The sequence below is a fragment of the Ischnura elegans genome, chromosome 10, assembly GCF_921293095.1.
Source record: "Ischnura elegans chromosome 10, ioIscEleg1.1, whole genome shotgun sequence".
Lineage (NCBI taxonomy): Eukaryota > Metazoa > Arthropoda > Insecta > Odonata > Coenagrionidae > Ischnura > Ischnura elegans.
In genome coordinates, this window is record NC_060255.1 from 24,342,709 (window position 1) to 24,364,824 (window position 22,116).

Genomic DNA, 22,116 nt, shown 5'->3' on the forward strand with positions numbered 1-22,116 from the left:
GTGATTATTGAATTGGGACGTTGGTGAAAAGTGATGCAACGTCGAAGCTAACCAGGATGTCGTTGGGGGTGATGGTCGTCTTCTTCAATATTTCGATGAAATGGGTTGAGTCTCTCACGAACGAAGAGGTATTTTCGACGTAATACTTAAGTGACTGCACGAGATGTTTGGCCAGTCGATAGGTCGGTCCGTCTATTTGGCTGACTATTGGTTTGAGAGGAACCCCTTCTTTGTGAATTTTGGGTAATCCATATAGTCTTGGTGGCTTGGCGGCAGATTGGAACAGGTGCTTCTGTTCTTCGTTTGGGATTGATGACTTCTTTATTAATTCCCTGGTTTTCCTCTCTGTTTTAGCAGTGGGATCCGATGCTAATTTTCTATAAGTTGAGTTTTCCAGCATGTTGGCAATTTTGCTTTCGTAGTCCTCTTTCTTCATAAGGACAGTTGAGTTTCCTTTGTCCGCCGGGAGTATGAGAATCTCCTTGTTTCTGCGAAGACCGGATAGTGCTCTCCTTTCGGATCCCGTGATGTTCATCTTAGGTGGCCTTGCGTTTCGGAGACTGCGGGAAACGTCTTCCCTGATCTCATCGGCGTCTCCCTTCGGAATCTTCCGGATGGTGTGTTCCACTTCTGTGACGATTTCTTCCTTTGGTAATTTCGCTGGAGCGATAGCGAAGTTCAGTCCTTTCGATAAAATCAGCTACCACTGCATTTAAAAAGATCCACAGACGTATATATAGAGGATAGGAGCACGGTATTCAGAAAATTTGTTTAAAAAAATTATAAATATTTTGTTTTATTTTGTTAAGTATTTTGTTTTGTATTTTGGTTTATGCATATTATTGTCTTAATGCACTTCCTAAATCTATGTTACCACCCGACTTCATGGTCGACTTGTAACTAAATCTATATATATAAAAGAAAGTCGAAAATCGTGTTAGTTAGAACACTTATAACTCGAGAACGGCTGCACCGATTTCAATGAGATTTGGTTCTTTGGATTCGTCTCAGGCGGGGTTAACATATAGGCCATTAAGAAAGGATAATTTCAAAAAAAAAATTCATCTCTTTCCTATGGACATGCTTTTAGGAGTTATAGTAACACAACAATTGATAAGTCGGTCAAAACTACAAATTAAATAATTTGTTTTGTTTTTACCACTTTAATAACTGAATTTAGTAACAATATAACATTTTAATTACTAAATATATTCAAAATATTAATTAAATTGAAATTACATTTTTTAAATTTAATTCGAGCTGATTATAAGCCCAGCCGTGGCCCAGCTCGAGTTGACACTTCACTACCGTGTTTGTAAACAAATCTCCAAGCAATTGTTGACAAACGGTAATGTCCGTGTTCCTGTCGAGGAATCGAGTAGTTTTAACTCATTTCGTAACGAGGTAAATTCAAATAGTTCGTAATATGCATGGATTCGAATCTTTTAAATGTGTAACAAACGAAGACGAAATCACCAACTATCTATCTGAATATTTTAAGTCCTTGGACGAACCTGGCTTACCAAGGCACGATTTACAGAAAAATGTAGTTTCTGTGCTCATGATCTTTCGAAGCCTAAACCAACCATAACTATCCAACGGAACGTGTTTGATCATTAAAAAAATTGGTGATGAATGTGATTCACGCAACTTTACTCAGAGGATAATTCAAAGGTTAGGAAGTCTTCATTCCGTAGATTCCATGATCTCAACTCATATGCCCTTTTGAGCTTAAACGTATTCAATTTACAATTCGTGTTGCATTCGTGATAACGATTAAAAAATCGCATGGTCATTCTTTCAGTTTTTGTGTTGTTTGTGCTCATGTGCTAATGAAAACCCATGATTTTCTCATGGTCAATTTAGCGTGCTATGTTCACGAGTCGATAAACCATCCCCTGTATTTTTTCCTTCGCTTCAAGTGCGTAGCTAGGATAGGGGGTTTTGGGCGCAGCTAATACCACGGATCTGTAGGGTATAGAAAACTCGCTAAGGTAAGCGGGAAGTGTGGGGGCACTTCCCCCAGACATTTTTTAAGATAAATGGTTCAAAATAGTGGGTTTTGTGGCTGTGTGAATAGTTAAATATGTTTTGTTTGTTAGTCATCCGTCCCCCAAATATTAACAACAAAATCTTTCATTAAAAAATTCTCTAAGCTCTTGGGGGGGGGGTTTATCCCCCAAAACCTCCCCTCGCTGCGTCACTGCTTTGCTTCGCTGTATTTATTTAGCTTCTTCCGCTTCATCTTGCGCCTGATAACAAAACAAAAACTGTTGTTTCTCAGAAGGTGCTTGACGCAAGACATTAAACCCGAATGTGTAGGGCTCACCGTGGTGCGTTTACGCATGCAGTACGTTTACGCAGTGCATTTTTTCCAAACAAAGATACTAAAACTGGCGCGCCTTAAGTCATTTAATGCGAATGCTGCTTCATAGGGGCTTTTCTTGCACGATTTGAGCATCAGTCAAGCGTCGGTCTGGGGTCGTGTCAACCTGCCCCCTGAATGGGCCAAGTGTATGCAACAGACTTGGACCTAAAAACATTTTTTTACAGCTAATAACGCAAATAGCCAACAACTGAATGCGTATAATTTTTATTTCATGAACTGCTTTATTAAACCACAATGCCCAAAATTTCTTAAGCTAAAACGTAAGAAAATTTGTTGAAAAAAATCCGCGTAAACGTGCTCCGATTCACCCTATGTAGATTCAATGAAGAAAATGTCTTTCTGACAAGCAATTTTGGTACTCATTTACGTATTTTTATATAATTTGTATCCTTATTTTATTATAATAAATTAAACATGATTGAAAACGATACAGCCGCTCTTGATTTATAAATTGTGTAAGTAAACTGTAAGTTCATTGATTGTCAGGCGGTACGAAGTTCGCCGGGTCAGCTAGTATTTTAATAATAATAATAATTTATTTATTACTATGATAAAAATTGTTTAAATAATACATTTGATAGTTAAAATTTTTTTCAAACAATAGTTCCATACCTATAAAATATTAACCATTCGTTAACATCCATTCAAATAAGTAGTCACATTGCATAGCATATTACACAATTTTTCAAAATGTTACAAAATATAAAATATTATCTGAAAAATATGATATTATCATTATAAAATTCAATTTAGTTAAGTATATCTTCCAATAAAACATTTAAGTTCTCTAAATATTTACAATTGAATGAAGACTACATTATTTTTGCATTTTAATGGTCCTGCTAAGCATTAAGCTTATCAGCAGGTTCCATTATTATCCTTACTCTTACAAAACATAATAATAAAATAAATTGAAGTGGAAGGGGTTAAATATCTTGCATAGGAGAAGTTGACGCGCTACCCCGTGGAATGAAGCATTTGTTTCGGCAATGACGTCTATTTGTTCGTTCGTCCTTGGAAAAGCGGAACGTTAGTCCGCTTTGCTTAGCCCATAAATTTTCGAAGATCGGGAAACTTTTCGATGTGGGCTTTCTTTGACATTTTCAACGCGTTTGCGGAGAAAAAAAAATGGCTGAGCCCCAGGCGTTCTTCTTCATACGCCCTTTTTGTAACAAAAAAATTCTCGAGGCCTAATACACAAGCTCCACAACGTGCTCAGTCAAACCGAGAGTAACGGGAAAATGAACTTAATATGCAGGAGGGGATGGAGGGAAGGGGGCGATTCAAAACATTCGTACGACTTAAACCCGGCGTCAATGGCTTCAAAGTGCCTGGAGGCGACTTCAACAGGGTGCGAAGTGGCTAATTTATGGCGCGATTGTGATGTGCCGCTGGGGTTGGTGGAGGAGGGAAATTGAGTCTGTTGGGAAAAGAGAGGTTGAGGAGAGGGATCCTAACAAACTTAAGTTCGTAGGGCAGCTTGAGATTTGACTACGGAGCGGCAGTATTATGGAGAAGTGGAACATTTTTTACACTATTTTGTGTTTTCGAATTTAAAAAATCCACGGGTTGTGGAAACGTTTTGATCGCGAAAGACCGTAATCCCCAAAATAATGTTTAAGTGTCTGTATTTCGCATCTTACGCTGACTTTTTATCTTTGTTTGACTGTGCACCACTCCAAATGTAAGGAAAACATGGGCTTTTTGGGATTATGAGCTTTCACGAGTAAAACGTTTCTGGACTTTTTTAAATTCGAAAACACAAAAAAAAGTTTTGAAAAATATTCCTCTTTTCCGAAATACTACCGCCCTGTAGTTAACGCTAAAATTAAGTTTAATGGGATCATTCTAGTATCAAGTCAGTTTTTCCCGAGGTCTTCATTAGGTTCACCGGAGCTCCTTTTACCATCGTGAGCTTCTACTTCTAAATGCAGTCCTTATAGTGCTAGATATTAGGAGTATACGAGTTTTTTTCAGGAATAGTTTGTATACATATAAATTTTCGTTCAATTTTAATTCATACTCATTGTAAGTCGTTAATCCTTTCTTAATTATCATTTTTCTGTTATATACTTACTCATCATACAGTTTGTCTTTCTTTATTGGGCAATAGTATTTCCCATGTTGGTCCCTCTTGGATATTGCAGAAATAACTCATGCCCGCTATCGCTTTAATATGCTCATTTTTTTCATTGAGACTCCAATTTTTCTTCCTTTACGGCCTTCATAATCTGAATTTTGAATTTCACGGGTGAAGGGAGGCATTTTTGCTGTCATTGTACATTAATGAAAATTTCCAAGGGGGACTATGGGCGCATTTGAACTGGAACCGAAGAAGAACTTTGTTGAAATATTTGAAAACCTCGGTGTTAATCCCTTATGCCGACATATTTACAGCATTTTAATGAAATAGTATTTAAAAAAAATGTATTTCTAAACCACCGAATAGAGCACATATCGGCCATGATTCATTGGCGTGCTAAAATTTTTTACAGTTATGCTTACACGAACAACCATGCTCTGGATGGGGCTAACCTACCTAAGCGGGACTCTAAGCTGCGATCTCAAATGTAGCAGGCGAGGACTTTACCCCGCCGCCACCGAGGCCGGCAGTTTAGGGCATGTGAAGTCCAGAACTAAATTCATAAACGTGGAAGTATTATCATAGTCACGAATATTACAAGGGAGGAAAATTTCACGGGAGAGTGAGGCATAAATATGAGTATTAAACAACATTTATACACATCTACATCTACATAATACCCCGCAAGTCGCCTAAAAGGCGTGTGGCAGGGGGTGTTAGGACACCAGCCGCTTACAGCTAAAAAAATGAAGTGCTCTAACGAGGTCGGGAATAGCGTTTATTAAAGTCCTTTGTGGCTTGGGGGAAAAACGAATTCCCATATCTATCCGTTCCGTAGCAAAACATCTTTCTTAATTTATCGCTTCTATCGGACCTGGAAATATAGTGTGGCTCTAATATTATGTTCTCTGTGTCGCTCTTAAAGATATCCATTCTCAATTGTTCAAGCAATCTAAGCCTAGCGCGAAGCCTCCGAGTCACCAATGGCTCCCAGCCTAATTCGCTTAACATCTGGGTAACACTGTCTGTACGCCCGTAGCAGTTTTTGACGAAACGCGCAGCCTTCCTTTGTATTTCATTCAGTTCGCGAATTAAGTCTTTCTGCACGGGAATTTGTTGGACCACATGATGATGATGTGATCCAACAAATTCATTACTTTTCAATGCGATGATATCACAATTCAATTCCTCGCAATGATAAACATTGCACTTATAATATTGGAAAAAGTGGATCGCATTACACTCATCACCGCGCTGTGGACATTTTCGAGAACCGATTAAAATGCAACCGAAGTAGCAACAGAGATCAGTCTCCTATCGGATGAAATTTGGCCTCCACTATGCAGTTCCTTTGATTATAGTGCTCATGAATTTTGAATCTAATTTTTTCATTGCATAAATGTGGCGGTTCCTTATTGAGTTTCAATAATAATAATAATAAATTCTTTATTTCGTGGGCCTTGTGGCCCATGAGAAAATTATTGTACAACTTTTACAAGTTCAGCATGACCTTACAATCATAAAGAAAAGAAAAAATGAAAAGAAATACAAAAGATTCACTTGTTGCAAACAGCCGTTAACTTACAGACAATTCGGCAAAACAATATTAACGAAAGGAAAAATATCATACTGCGATATAACTGACTAATTATTACAAGAAATTAAGGCGACAATTTATTATGACAATAGTGTCACACAAACAATATAAAAAATAAATAAATGACAGATTGGTATAACACTAATTTAACACAATTTTAAACTCAATTTTCTGCAACAATATGTTTGAGCCAAGAATATGTTTGAGAAGATTATTGTACAACTTATACAAGTTCAGCGTGACATTACATTCATAAACGAAAAGGAAAAATGAAAAGAAATACATAAGATTCACTCGTTACAAACCGTTGTTAACATACAGACGATTCGGCAAAACAATATTAACGCAGGAAAAAATATCATACTGCGGAATAACTGACTAATATAGCATATCTCAAAGCAGCAGGGGTAACCCTTTTCATTTGATTTGTAGTCACCTTTCCCGGTCCAAATATCCTCTCCTCTGTTCACTCTTCACGGGAGCAAACTGTCCAGGACTAAATCCATACGCTCGATTGCGCACGTGGAAATGGGAAATTAAAAAAAAAAGTGGCTGTGAGAAAACTCGTATAGGCATTCCAACGGCCCTCGAACTAGGAATGTGCGAATTTTTGGTGGGAGGGACGGTTCGTAACGCGAGGCTGGAAAATATGTGCGCGCACACGGTTAAAATGAATGAATCGAGTTTGATTTTTGCACCTGAATTGTTAATCCGGCAGGTGCCGTCCATTAATCCCCGGCGCCACCGTCGGGCGCCGAAATGTTTCGTTCCCCCGTGGGGCGTGGAGCTCATTCCAGATTTTTGTGCAATTTTTCGAAAAGGGTACAGAGAGGGATGATTCGACACTACCGGCCCTTTTCGGTATTTTGGGCGTGAAATTTAAGTTTTAAATGGACATAATTCTGAAGCCTTTATCAACACTAAGAGGATGGGATATTTTATTTTCAAAACAGAATTTAACTCTCATATTCTATCGTATGTTTCTGAAATTTCTTGAATTTTGCATGATGATTCATGATATTGTATTATAATATAAAAATCAAATGAATTGATTTCGGCGTTACTTGGTGAACCGAAGCAATATTCATGGATAAACAATGAAAAAACAAAGTACTGTCTCACAAATAATTCAATGTTGTTTACCACTTTCAACGACTTAGCATCATTATCAAGGTAGTGACAAAAGACAAAGATTACCAATAATATTATACACAAAGGTTACTAAGACAAGAAATTTTCTGACATAGTAAAGTAATGGACGCTTCGGCACTATTAGCTCTTTGGTTTTTTGGGCATGAAATTATAGACCAAAATGGAGATAATTCTAAAGCCTTTTTTAACACTAACATAACATGGCGGGATGGGTCTTTTTCACTCATGCATCATGCTCAAAATAAAATTTAACTCTCATTTTCTATCTTATACTTCTGAAATTTCGCGAATTTATGTATGATTTTCTAAAACTATTTTTACGCTTTGAAGCCCGTGGTACTTTCATGTGCGGATGGCGTGGAACCCAGGGTTTGTAATGTTATTTATAATCATCATCTTGTGGCTTTCTGCCCGTCGGCAGGTCCCCCTCGCCAATGCTTTCTCCATTCCCTCCTGTCACCGGCCATCTCCTTGAAGTCTACATATCTTCCAATTTTTACGTTGTCGATAAACTTCAGCCTTCTCCTTCCCCTTCTTCTGACCCCTTCCACCGTTCCCTCCAAAGCTACTTTCAAAATTACATTCCCTCTCATCAAATGTCCCAGCCAGTTACCTTTCTTTTGATATATTTTGTCCATCAACGTTCTTTTCTCATCCATCCTACACTTGCTCATTCCCAACTCGATCCGTCCAACGCATTTCCTCCATCTTCCTCCAAACCCACACCTCAAACGCCCAAATCCTGTCCCTGTCTCTCTTCCCCATCGTCCTAGTCTCACATCCATACATAAACGCACTTCACACCATTTCACCAATCTCTTCCTCAATTTTATTCCAGTGCCTTGTTACACGAGGCTCTTTTCTTCTTCTTGAAAACTTCTTTCGTCATTCCTATCCTTCTTTTTATTTCTCCTATACTTTTCCAGTCTTCATTTATCAAAGTCCCCAAGTATTGTAGGGGACTGTTATTTATGAAAACCAGTATAATTACAAATAAGTATATTTAGAAGCTGCTAAATGTCAGCACCTTCCATTCTAAAAGGCGAGGTAGCTATAGGAATAGGCTACATTGTTTGGACCCGACAAAAACACACGAAATGTTTTTCCTTGTGATCAAATACGACAGCACGATCTTTACTGGGGCACGTGTCCCCAGCAGGAAATATACTTCCAGAGGAATACTCAAACTTGAGCTTCAAATTGTAAAAATAAAAATTAAATCAACTGATTTAAGCGCTACTTGGTGGAATGAAGAAGTATTCATGGTGGAACATATTAGGCATAGAAGGAAAAAAAAGACTCTGTTCCTCAAGTAATGATTTAATGTTGTCAACAACTTTCAGTGCCACAGCGCCATTTTGAAAACAGTTTGTTTTCATATTTTTACAATTTTTTTGTGTTGATAATCACGGGAAGCCATTGAAACTAGTATACAGCATTAAATTATTTGTGGAACAGTACTTTTTACTTCGATTTCATGTGCCATAAACATTGATACAAAAAAATATGTGAAAAGAAATTCACGTCATTTCCATTTCATTACGTATAATGTTATATTTCAAAAATGAAATTTATATTTAAGAAAGCTATTACGCATTGTATTGTGTTAGAAATGATGTTATTTTTTTTCAAGGTAGAAAGTAAGAAAGAGAGAATATCATTGTGAAATATTCATAAAAGTTAATTCATTATTCGAGGATTAATAATTTGTTTTATTTCCATGTAGCAGAATCTGATAATGGCATAAATGATTGAAATCTGTGTCGAAGATAAATAAATATTACGGTGAATGTCACGGGATAATTTTAGTTTTAAAGCATTAAACCGCAAATCAATTTATAATATCCACTTTAGAATTCTTTAAAATAATTATTTTTGATGCTATTATATCCTTTTATAATCCCAAAAAGTATTGTCTATTTTGGTTACCAATGAACGTAGCATCTTCGGTTTGTCTTTTGTTCAGTCAGTAATCATGGGCATTGGTCAGTGGTGATAAATAAATTGATTCTGATGTCATTTTTCTATTTTATTTGATTCGAACTGGAGTTAGCAAAATTTATATTCGTGAATGCTTTACGCGTTCAACTTATGTCAAGTGAATGCATATTACACATCTCCAGTGCACTGATCGTGATCACATCTGCGTCACAAATCTTTTTTCCCGAGGTGCTGAGATGTCGGCAAAGGCTCAAGATATTCGGGCATTGTGGAGTCTGCACATTGTCTGGAGAGGTTCGAAAATGAGGGTGTTCACGCCAGAGGGATGTGAATACGGGTTGAGATTGTTCGGGCGGCTATATGGAAGGGGAGGGAAGAGAGATGTGCTCCACAGGTCTAGCACGATGAATGGGAATGGAAGGTCAAAGAGCGGAGAAAACGGATTCTCGGGTATCTGCTGCGATAAGGAGAGGCGGTGCTGGAAGTTATTGGCTCCGGGGGAGTCGTGCTGGCATCAGCCCGCATTCCTTATCGCGAAAAGACGTTCCACAAAAGATTTCCCTTCGTTTGAGTCCATTTTGATCAAGGTGATGCTCGCACAACCTCTTCCGTTTCCTCCTCTTTTTTTTCTTTTCCTCATATAATCGCTGCCGCGCCACTGTTTATTAACTTTTCTGTGAACGTTTGTTCTCGATTCTGCGGGAACGCCGACCTTTAGGTGTAGTTAGGCTTTTATCGTGGTCTAAAATATTGAGTTCTTCGTGCGGTCTTATCACCTGTTCCGTCGGAATAATTTGCCAACACATACGGCTGGAGGCAATGGAGTATTTTCCCGTTCATACGAGCAGAAGCTTGAGAATATGGCTGATTTTTTGTAGATATACCGAAAAACACTTTATGGATATAAGCTTGCTAAACGCAGTTAATTCTCATTTATTTCAATCGCTTCATTCCTGTGAATATATTTTGCAAATCAAAATTATTAAGGTCAATTTCTGTAATTGAGTAAGGTTTTAACTTCTTTGTAATTGATGATTTTTTTAAGTCATTCCATTGCAAATGAAAATTCCAAATGTAACTGATTAACTAAATGAAATATTGTTTACATTTTGGTGGGTGTATTAAAAATAAATTTAAAATATTTGACATTTTATTGGTAAATCATAACTCGTCCATATTAAATTAAAAAGAGTATTTTATCTGATTTCGAAAGATATAAAAGAGCAATTTGGAAAACCAAAAGCAATAGTAAAATCTTACGTCTTTTAAGGTCAGAATTTGGAGAGAAGGAGTCACTATGAGACATTGGCGTAACTAGGAATATGCCTTGGGGGGAATGGGAAAACCAGGGGTTGCGACTCCTCCCCCCAGGCAAAATCTGGTAAAATATTTGGAAAATGGTATACCTGGAAAAACACTTTACATCATTTTGGCTATAAAAATTGAACTTTAAGCAGATATAGCTATTATATTTCAAAACTAGACAAAATATTAAGTTTTACTAGTTTTAAATATTTGTTTACATTTCTCTGAGATTTTTGGGGGGATCTATCCTCTCATAGTTACGGCACTGCTTTGAGGGGAGTTGTAAGCAATGGCATGTTTAAACCATTAATATGTTTGAGAAATCACTTGATAGTTCGTTCTAAAAATAAACTACCTATATAAAATAGATGAATAGGATTATGCTATTGATATTACCATCGAGAGAGACATTTCTTAGAGTGATATCGATTTTGTAGCCCGCATACTCTGTTTCTACAATCAGAGCTTACGCGCAAGACTCCTCGCTTGCCACAATCTGTCCCCGGTCCTGCGTATAACCTTCTCCTCGAGATTAAATTTCGAGGCTGTGGATGCGATTGTGTTTATGAGAGCCGTTAACTCATAATTATGATCCAAGCCTTCAGTCCCTTAGGGCACGAGCAAAAAGCAATCCCAGAGGGCGCTCGAGAGAAAGGAAGGGAGGAAAGGGGTGGGTAAAGTGTGGAAGATATGCGAATATGAAAGGCAGAGAGGAAAATAAGGGAAAAGAGGAGGTCTGATGGAAGGAGTGACGTGAAAGGATGGATGGTGGAAACAAATGAATCGGGTGCACCGTGTTTTGGCCAATTATTACGTCTGGCGTGAGAATTTACGCCGGCTATCGAGCGCCTTTCCCCCAAGGCCCCGTCCATGCGGAGAGGAGGTGATGTGCAGATAATATGAGGCTTGGGGTGAGCAGTGGAAGAGCAAAAGTGGAGGTAAAGAAGGGGAAAAACCTTCTAGGTTTCACACAGATAGCTATAATCTAAGCTAGTTTCCTCGCTGTGTGACTTCCTCAGTACAAATACAGGACAAGCATGACCTTATATACACTGCAACGTCACGACACTTTTTTGACCGCACCTTGCGGTTCCGAGTGGTTTTTTAGCTGCTTCAGTGCGATAAAATCCAGCTCTTCAACAATTTTGATTATTTTCAGAAGCACTAAAGAGGGAATGGCATTTCAAAGGTGTATACGAACCAGTGCGACCTTTCCAGGGTTGGAGAAGGAGAAATTGATACAAAGGGTTCAAGTGAGCGAGTAAATTACACACTAAATTAGGAAGATTAAAATTAAACACACACAGAAGAAAACCTTAATAAAATAGAATGATTTACTCTTTATTAAAAAATAAAAACTAAACCAATATTAATCTGCTAGCATCTCGCCGGCGTGAGTCCAGAATAACGGTCCACAGCATATATTAAAGTCATTGATAGATGAATCTAAATTACTAGCATAGGAAGCAGGGGTGAAAGGCTGGCCATTGGTAGGGAAGCTAAGAAGAAAAGTTTGGTTGTCTTTGAGTATTACAACATTTTCAATTTTGTAACATTGAATGACTCAAGGACAACCATTCTCTTCTTCCTAGCTTCCACTCTTTGGCCAGCCTCCCATCCATGCCGGCTCAATTTAAATAAGTCACGATTTCCTGTATTTGTACCCGACGACGAAAATAATCGAGATCAAACTTGTATGTGAAATCCTAACGGTTTTTTCGGTTCAATATGAAGCGAATTCACGAAGATACGCCTCAAACTTTTCATTTCATTTGTGAAGGAGTAAAGGTTGACAGGTTGAGATCGTATTTTATCCACCAGGCGCATACTATAAAAAATAATTAATCTCAGTCTCCCAGCGTAACAATCTGCAGGTTGATGGTGATGATTGGAGCTAGAGCTCGCCTTTTGTTTGTATTCCACATCAATGGGGTACTGTGGAAGCTACGGCACGGATTAATTTCACACCAAGCATGCAGCCGTACCTTGTGCATTGCGATGCACTGGAGTAAACGTTGACTTGAAGAAACATGTAAAAGTATGTTCGTTTCGTTATCGACGAATTGCGAGGAAAATAAATCGTGAAAATAAATCAAAAGTATTGCTTAACCATTTTTATGATTTGAAATTTAAATATTTTACTTAATTATAAAAAAAAAATATTTTCCAATCGGTATTTTCGTTGAAATGTCCTCGCTTAAGAGCATTGATTCAAGGTATTCCAATTTTCTAATATTTAATTCATTCAGAAAATATAATGTAGGCAAAATTAAATTCCATAAAAATATTTCCAAGAATTTCAATTTACGAAAAAGTTTGCAATCACCTTCTGTGGATTTTTCGTACAATTTGTGCATTGCGGGCGACTCCGAAAAGTTATCAGCGTGGCTAGTCCCGGTATACTTTAATTAAAGTCATTATCAACTTTTATCTCATTCTTAAACATGAATTCCATTGACATCCAATTTTAAAATTCGAACTCTGGATGGGGAAGTTTGGTGAGTGTCTAGTAATATCGTAACCTTGGCGTATATATCACCGTGCTTGTGTGGAGTGGAAAAGAGTGATATCATCGTGATTGTGGGGGAAGATACTATCCATTTTACCTCATCCCAAAACATGAATTCCATTGATATCCAATTTCAAAATTCGAACTTTAGATGAGGATAGGTGAAAATATAGTAATATCGTACCATTACGGTGAGCAAAACCACGCTATGAATAAATAAATGAAACTCTGGGTTTTCCCTCGCGAGCAGATAAAAAAATACAAAAATAATTGCTCAACCAAAAAAATAAAAATTAATTTTCAACATGCAAATATAATTGTCACCATAAAACTAAATTCACTCGCCACAGAACTATTTGCAAAAAAATCAGAAAAAATACATCGAAAGCAAAAAATAACCTCTGGTCAACAATGAAAACAAACAGAATCAAACAAGAGGGAGAGAAATTTTTGAAAAAACTACAGATGTATTATGATTGCGCACCAGGAAAATAAATATAATTTTCTGACGCAATATATAATGTAAACCCTACAAATATGATTGAAACCATAAAAATAAATACAATTTGTTGATTTTAATAAATGTGTGTGCTTGGAAAGAAGTGATATCATGGAGTTTTTGGGGAATAGTGCTATCCCCTTTACCTCATCCTGCATGCATTTGCGTGCAATGCATGCGGAAAATGCATTCCATTGACATCCAATTTTAAAATTTGAACTTTGGGTGAGGAGGTTTGGAGAAAATTTAGTAATATCGTACCATCACGGTGAGTACCACCGTGCTTGTGCGGAGTGGAAAAGAAGTGATAACGTGGATAGTTTTGGGGGGAATAAAGTCGGCTGGGCTCGGTGTGAAGCTTCAGGTGGGGGAATGGGTGGCAAGTTATAAGGGCTTGTTTGGTCGGGGGAAAGCCGCACAAGGGTTACGTACTCGGTCGGCGAGCCTCAGGGCCGTTTATAGGGTGCGGTCTTCTTCCAGGTGCGCTGTGAAAACGGCCTGGAGGGGGCGATTCCCAGGGCTCGCGAAGGTGAGTGAGTTAGAATCCTGAATGAGGAAGGGGTAAGGGTTCAGGTGCGGGGGTGAAGTAGGCAGGGGGGCAGGGGTAAGGTCGCGCGTTGAGGGAAAAGGTAGCGGTGTGGCTAGCGGCCACTCCGCGGCTAGTCCCACCTGTGCAATAAGGTATATAACTACCCACCCTTTTACCGTAAAGTACAGTGCTGGAACTTGGAGTTTTGTCAGGGGAGGCAAAGATCAGTGTGTCGTCCTCCTCTCCACTGATCCCCCATCGCTGCCTCCCTCCCCCTCCCCCACCACTAAAATATAATGAAAAATGAAAAAGCAGGGCCCTTTCTTCCCCTTCCCCCGCCTTCCCGTCTTACCACCCCATCCTGCCTTCCTATTTAAGACGTGGCGCACTTGATATTTTTGTACCTGATGGTGCTGTAAAGCGAAACCGGCAGTATTAATAAATTTAAAAATCGTGGATTTCGCTCCTGCTTTTTCATTTTTCATTGTGTCACGTTTTCACTCGATCTCGCCTGAAACCTCAGATTATATTACTAAAATATAACATATCCATTAGTAGTGGCGGATCTAGGTTTGGACCAAGGGGGGGGATCGACGAGGAGACTAGACACGGTGTTAATTTTTCGTATTCACCCGCGATGCATATATTTGTGTGAAAAATCGACAAGAGATTATTATAGCCTTTTTCGTGAATTGAAATTCTAGGAAAATGTTTATATGGAATTTTACTTTACCTAAGTAATATTTGCTGGATGAAGAAATAGTAGAAAATTGTAATACCGGGAGAGATTGCCCCTGCGTCCGGATATTTCAGCGAAAATGTTAGTTTGAAAAATATTTTCTTTCCAAAATAATAGGGTAATGTATTGAAAATTGAAATGCATAAATGATGAAGCGATGCTTCAAATTCATTTCTACGAGTTTTCTTCTTCGATCTGTGCGCAAACTGGAAGTTTGGGGAATTCCTCCCAGCCGAAGGAAGGTGCGGGAATTTCTTAAATTTGGTATTTTTAAGGGTCATATACTTTTAACTCAATTCTTTGACAAAAAAGACACAGTTATGCCTTAAGTTTAAAACTAATTTGTCTTTCAATTCGCAATAGCCGGTAAATTTACCGGAAAATATAACTACATATATTTGTGAACAATGGTAACCTCCAAAATTTTTCGATTTTAACTGGTGCATTTGTTTCGACCTGATGGGGGACTATATCCCCCTATGCCCTCCCTATAGGTCCGTAAGCTATTGTTTTGGGATGGGATAGTGGAAATTACACACCGTATGTTTTCTATTAATAAAACTTCTTAAGTTGGTTATATATTACTAAAACTTTTCAAGTTTTATAAGTATAAAACATACGGTGTGTAATTATACTAATATATACTTCTATAAATAATATAAATGATAAAATCAACAAAACACGTCTTAAGTTTTATTAATATAAAACATAATTTTCGTTAATATTATTATTTAATAATTTTAATTTAATACTTGTAAAATAATTTTATCAGAATTTTATCATAATCTTTTTAATAAAATTTTAAAATTTCCCTCCCCCTGAAATCTTCCGCCCGGGGCATGTGCCCCTTTGCCCCGTCCTACTTAGTTCCTGGCCTGGTCAGGTAGGTATTCCTTCCCCGCTACCCTCCTGCTTCCAACGCTCGCAATATTCCCCTTTTATGCGCTCCATTTCACGTCACCAACAGTTACAGTATAGCGTACCCTCGGGATGACCCGTATCCCCTCTTTTCGTGGCATTTTTTTGGGTCACCATTTTAAAATGCTCTCTTATTATTCTGCAGTTTAAAAAAAAAAACTTCCTTCTGTTGGCTCATAAAATGTAGCACGTCAGGGTAGATAAAGAGAAGACAGACGCTTTGTTATAGAGCGAGTACTAAGCGAGGAGGGGATGCTTAAATTTGTTAGGATGAAGGAAATGGCATCAGTGGGTAAGGTGCAGGAAAGGAATGTCATTACAGTAAGAAGGTGAGGGGATAGCCGTTGAATCGGTTAAAATGGTAACCGCTTAACTCTGAAAACTCATATTAGTAACTACGTGCATAAAATGCCAGGGCCATGTTAAGGAGATGGAGATGTAAGTAGAATTTTGGGCTTATTGATCTCGTAGAACTTATGAGTTCAATTTACATTTTTTGTTTGAAAAATACAATTTCCAGCGCAATTCGGTGGAAATATTTTAGATAATTAAAAGACACTTATTCCAAAACATAAAAAATGGCATTATTTGCTGAAATCTTGAGCGGTTGGAATAAATAATTGTGGAAATAGACAAGTTCTTTTCGTTATGTTAAATTTTTAGCCTTTAAACATGATTTCAAATACGGTTGAGTAAGAATAATTCAAAGATGATGGGAGAAATGTTTTCGATGCAATTAATTGTTCTGTTAATTTAATGGGAATCTTAGTAAACATATTTTAAGTATTTCTTATCCTTAAATTGGATATTCATTCGTTCATAAATGATTTAGAGAATAGTTAATATCATGTTACATAAAGCTATGTTATATCTGAGTTAAGTTTCTAATACTGACTTGTCGAAGCTTATTATTTTTTTTTTAAGTTTTTATCCCGAGAAATCACAGAAGAAACTCAAGTGCGAAGTTTCTCGAAAACTTGTTCATTGTCAAGAAAATGCTGCGGCCATTGTATACTAACGAGGGATGTTCATGTGGGAAGTGGAGGTGTTTAAACGAAATGAAATCATATCGTAAAAATGTACTTTCATCGGTAGCATGCCTTAATAATGATCTGTTGAGCTTGCACAGATCAAACCCGAAACATTAGAACGAAACGTATTATCCAGGCTCCATTCTAAGAGACTCCATCAAAAAGAGGAAAAACAAAAAAAAACTTTTATGACTCGAACACGACTTGAAAAATTATTGGAAAAAATAAAAAAATAGCCGTAGTTTTAATTACGAGTAAAATTAAAGCGGAGAGAAAACATGGTCAATATAGGAGTGGCTCAATAATTGATAAATACACTTTCAAATATCAATAGCAGATTGAATCCTGATGAGACCTTCTCTTTTGAAGGCTTTGGAAGGATACGGAAAATGGAGCGTCTTTCTAAAGCGCCAATAGTAAGCTAGCTGATGTCTCAAACATGTAATATGAATTCATTAGTTGCTACCACTTCTACGGTATCATTGGGTATCAATCTCTCTACCATCTTTACATGGCCCAAGTATTTTATGGACGTTCAATGTAGGTTTTCAGCATCTACGAAGTTTTAATTTTCGTCGAAGTGCTGATTACCTTGTCCGGGAGTAGCGAGCTGAAAGTGTACATTTTTTTAGCCACCGAAAAGCCTTGAACCCAATTATTGCGTATCGCAAGCGGCGTTCTAAATGATCTATAATAATGGCAAGTACTTTCATTGTGTAAGCGGTGACACCAAGGCTTGGCTTATGAATGTTGTAACTGCACAAAAATGATAGAAACATTTCATTTAATGATGCACATGATCGTAGGAAAAGGGATCAAAAACTCCGACCAGCAAGTTAGGTACTTCAATTATGGTGGCTATTTTAATGCATCATCGGAGCATTATATCCAATTAACAACTACTTTCTAAGCGAATGTAAAAGAGATAAGCGGAAAATAAGTATCATCTTTCCTCTATGCGCTTATCTCTCTTGGTATCATGAATTCTTATTTGCTTTTTCACACATCTTATTGTCTGTCCCAACCCAACAGGCCTCGTGCCACACTCTCTGGTGGTGGCTTGTCAGTATATTGTACACGTAGCAGCGTATTCTTTCATATTAGAGTGCATAAGATATCAGCCCGCTCAATGGGGTTACTTTTGTTAAGGTTACTTGAACATGATGTTAAAGTTATTTATAAGAGCATATTTGCCTGCGTTACGGAAATTTATTTTCAAATTATTAAAAAAAAATAAAAGTATTAAAAAAGTAAAAAATTTATAAAAAACACGTTTTATGAATAGAAAAAAATAACGGCATACTATTCCTTAAGTAATTCCTTCTGGGCAAAACTTTGCCCAGAAGGACAAACAAGAAAGCGAGAGTAATAAATTGTCGTAAAATATAAATAAATATATAACTTTTGATGCACTGAATAGTAGAGGCCTTCACGTTGTAGAAATCCATCTTACTGATTTGTAAATGAACAAACAGCAAAGTTTTTCATTTACAAATCATATAACTTTTGCCTTTTATTTTCTATTTGCTATTATTCATTGGTTGTATTTCTTCATATTCTTTTTCTCAGATATGTTTTCATTCGGATATATTGAGAGAATTTCGTGTGAAGACATTGGAGTGATGAGTCAGTTAAAGTATTTCAATATAATGATTCCTCAACTTACATCGTTTATGATTTGATTTAATTGATGATTAAAAATCAACAAGGTACTTAGCAACCAAGTCGCGGCTTATCATTCTCTCCGTTTTGCCCGAATTGTCGGCACGCGGAATATGATTACGAAAAAAAATAAGCAATAAAATGATACATACATTTTTATATTGAATCAAAAAAGAATACACTATTAACGACGCTGGTTTAATAACGGGAAAAAAATATCTATCTACTTTGCAGTCTCCAAATTATTCATACTTGTTATATTTCCCATCTAACCGGTTTAAATTATATGAGATGCCATTTTTCTTCTCCCTTGTTGACTTGAACGATAAAATTCGAAAAAAATATAAGGAGAAAAATCCAACATAGCAAAGACACATGATTTTTCCACCGAAATGAAGGTAATGACTAAACCGTTCAAACAGATTTATATTACAAGCGTAAGGGTGGAGGACATACTGATGACAGAAGCGTTATCTAAAGAGAATGAAATAAAAAAGGGCTGAATTATGAGAACCTTGACAAATTGGTTAGATTTTCTTTGCGATCAAAGAAGTTTCCCATATTTTACTATTTTTTCTCAGAAATGGAAATGGCCATGAATTTTGCCGGTTGGATAGTGTATTATCTTTCAGCGTGGAAATTATGGTAATGTGCCATAGTGAGCCATATAGGTACATTTGTAGTACATACACTCCGGCATTGGGTATATTTCTTGCAATATATTATTCATTTCTTCACTCTCTATACCCATTGAATATTAGTGCTATCTCCACCATATTTAGTTATACTAGCGAATTTCCTAAAAATTCCAAGAAACTCATCTCGGAATAATGAATTAAATCTTGTAAGACATATCTCTCTTTGATTATTTCGGATTTAAGTTTCACAGATGTTTACTAATTTATAGATTGTATAGAATAACCAAAATATTTTGCTGCCTTTATTATACTGTTGGTCGAAGGATAACCTTAGTTCGTTTCAAAATATGATAAATAATTGGCATTTTAATTTTTAGTTGAGAGAGTGGTAGTGTCAGTTGATTATAGGGGGTGATTAAAGACTGTATGCTGTTGACTGAGTACATTTTTAGAATCATCAGAACATTTCTATTTTTTCTATTTATTTATTTCTATTTCTATTTATTCTACCCGAGGTATGTGGGCATATATGATTTCATTCGTACCAATGGGGTTATGCCATCATTGCAACGTAATTTAATAGATGAAGTCACGGTAGGCCACAAGAATACCGTACGTCGCGTGGAATCGCCAAGCGAAACTATTCATTTATTGTAAGTCTTAACGATACGAATATCCCAGGAATTGTAATCCTTTCCATTTTGTAGAAACTTTCCCGCTATTTCCTAACCGCGTCAACATTTTCTTTGTTTGCTCAATTCTCTGAATGTTTTTTAGGGTACGTTATTAGTTAATAAGAACCCGATGATGCTCCTACCTTTCAATTGTAGAAAATACATACTCCTTCCCGGCATTGCCTTGCTAAGAATTGTCATGGGGGATTAGAATAGTGTAGAATAATATGTACATTATTTTCGAAAGACGACAGCTAGTTGGATGTTAATAAGACTATTTCTTATAATATTTTCCAGTCTCCTGCATCTTGGAGTACTATGAAGTATCATGTGATGGATTGAACTCCTCTTTCAAATGCATCCGACTTATTTTGTACAATCTCCTTCTTGGCTCGTTATTGGACAGCCAAGCAGCCAAAACAGCGTGGAATAATTAGATGTTATAAGCCCTTATTAGTTTCGCGTGTATTCAAGATCAAGCCTCTTTTGAAAAAGCGCAAAGTAATACTCTGTGGAAGCAGTAGAAAAAAAATTATGCAAATGTAACCGATTAACAGGGACAGGTTGGATAGTGTAGGTATTAAAAGGCATATCACCATATTTCAAAGGGAAATTTCCTGATGTACGTCGTTGATTAATTTATCCTCAATATTGGTCACAAAAGAATCACACTTTATCATGGGCACAATTGTAACCGTCGGTCACGAAGGTGCCTTATCATCATCATCATAAGTCAAGAATCCTAAGATTGCTTTGGCGTAGCTCTCCATTCCTCTCTGCTATCCGCTAGTCTTTTCATAGCGACGTATTTCTTCTCTTCTACATACTGTTCGATGTAACTCATTCAGGGCCATCTTTTACCCTCGTTCCCTTCCATCTGACGTTCTACGATTGTTTTCAGCAGGCCATCAAGCCTCATAATGTGGCCAACTAAGTTGTCCCGTCTCCTGCTTAAGGTTTTTAGAAGACTTCTCTTTTCCCCCCTCTTATTAGCACTACCTCATTACTTACTCGGTCGACCCATTTTATCTTCATCATTCTAATGCTTCTTTGTACATCCAATACCACAGTAGCTAGTTCTGGATTAATTTTATTAACTTTTATATCTTACGAAGCTTGAGGGGTGGACTTCTGTTTATTTGGGTTTTGGGGTCAGATGGAAGATGGTACTTTCTTGTCCCAATATCACCCAATAAACACGAATTATTATTATTATTATTGTTGCTAATATCATTCTCTGGAATAGTTTTCGTTCTCCCCGTTGCTCTCATGAGAGGCCATCAGGTCATCGTGCCTTACATTGTGGCCAACTAAGTTATCTCGTCTGCACATTAAGTTTTTCAGAAGACTTCTCTTTTCTCCCAGTCTTCTTAGCACTTCCTCATTACTTACTTGAGATCGATCAAATTTATCCTCAACGAAAGCCCCCTGTCATGCGTAAATTTACCTCCGAAAATCCTCGTGTCCATGTCGGCCTTGTAATGAATTTACCAACGGCTAAACTCAACGGTCTCTGATAAATTTCGGACGCCGTCCGTGGAACTGTTTCCGCTCAACATCTGGGATCTCGTGTTTAGTGATTTAAAGGCAAATTAGACGCGCCAGACGATGTGCAATTATTTTCGGAGACTGCCCTCCGGGATCTGCCCATATTCCTCGAGGATGGCCAAGAACGAAGCTCCGTTAGAGGGGGAGCATCTTGTATTCTGCTCTTGTCATTTCGTTTCGCCGGCTCTGCGTCCGGGATTTGGTTAAACGAATTGGGTCTGAGCCCGCTCCGGCATTTCAGGAACGAGCGGAGGCGAAGTGATTAACAGCACGTCCATTTTAGCGAACCTGGCTGCTCAACCACTTTTTCTTTTCCTTTCTCTTCATTCATCTTCCTCTTCCTACCCCTCAATTTCTCTTCCGTTAAAGGGGATCGGGATGGTTTGGCGCCCTCAGTGTTTGTTTGCCGTAGGCACTGGTTCAAATCCCGGCTATTGAATAGATTTTTCAGGGTCCGATCCGTACTTAAGTACTTTGTGGAGGTCACTTCAAGTACAGCACACTGTCCGACGGATGGGACGTAAATCCGTGAGCCCCTTGCCGCCTTTCCTTTCTTCATCGTTAGTCCACAATCCTAAGATTGGTGATGCCAAGCCAGCAAGCATATTTCAAAAGTGTAGTATGAATAATGCTATGATTTACCAAGTTTCATTGATCTAGCTCCTACAGTTACAATTATATGCAAATTTGCGTATTCGCTACTATAATAGAATCGAAATTTCGATTGTACTGACACCTGTATTAAAAATTCGCAATCCCATTGATATCCCTTTCATTAAATGGTCATTCCCTTCATACAGCCTTATGAACCATCCCCGTGGAAGTGAAAATCGATAAGCTATAGCATTTCAATATATTTTAAGATCTCGCAGATGCCTCGTTCAGATTACGATTGTTACAGA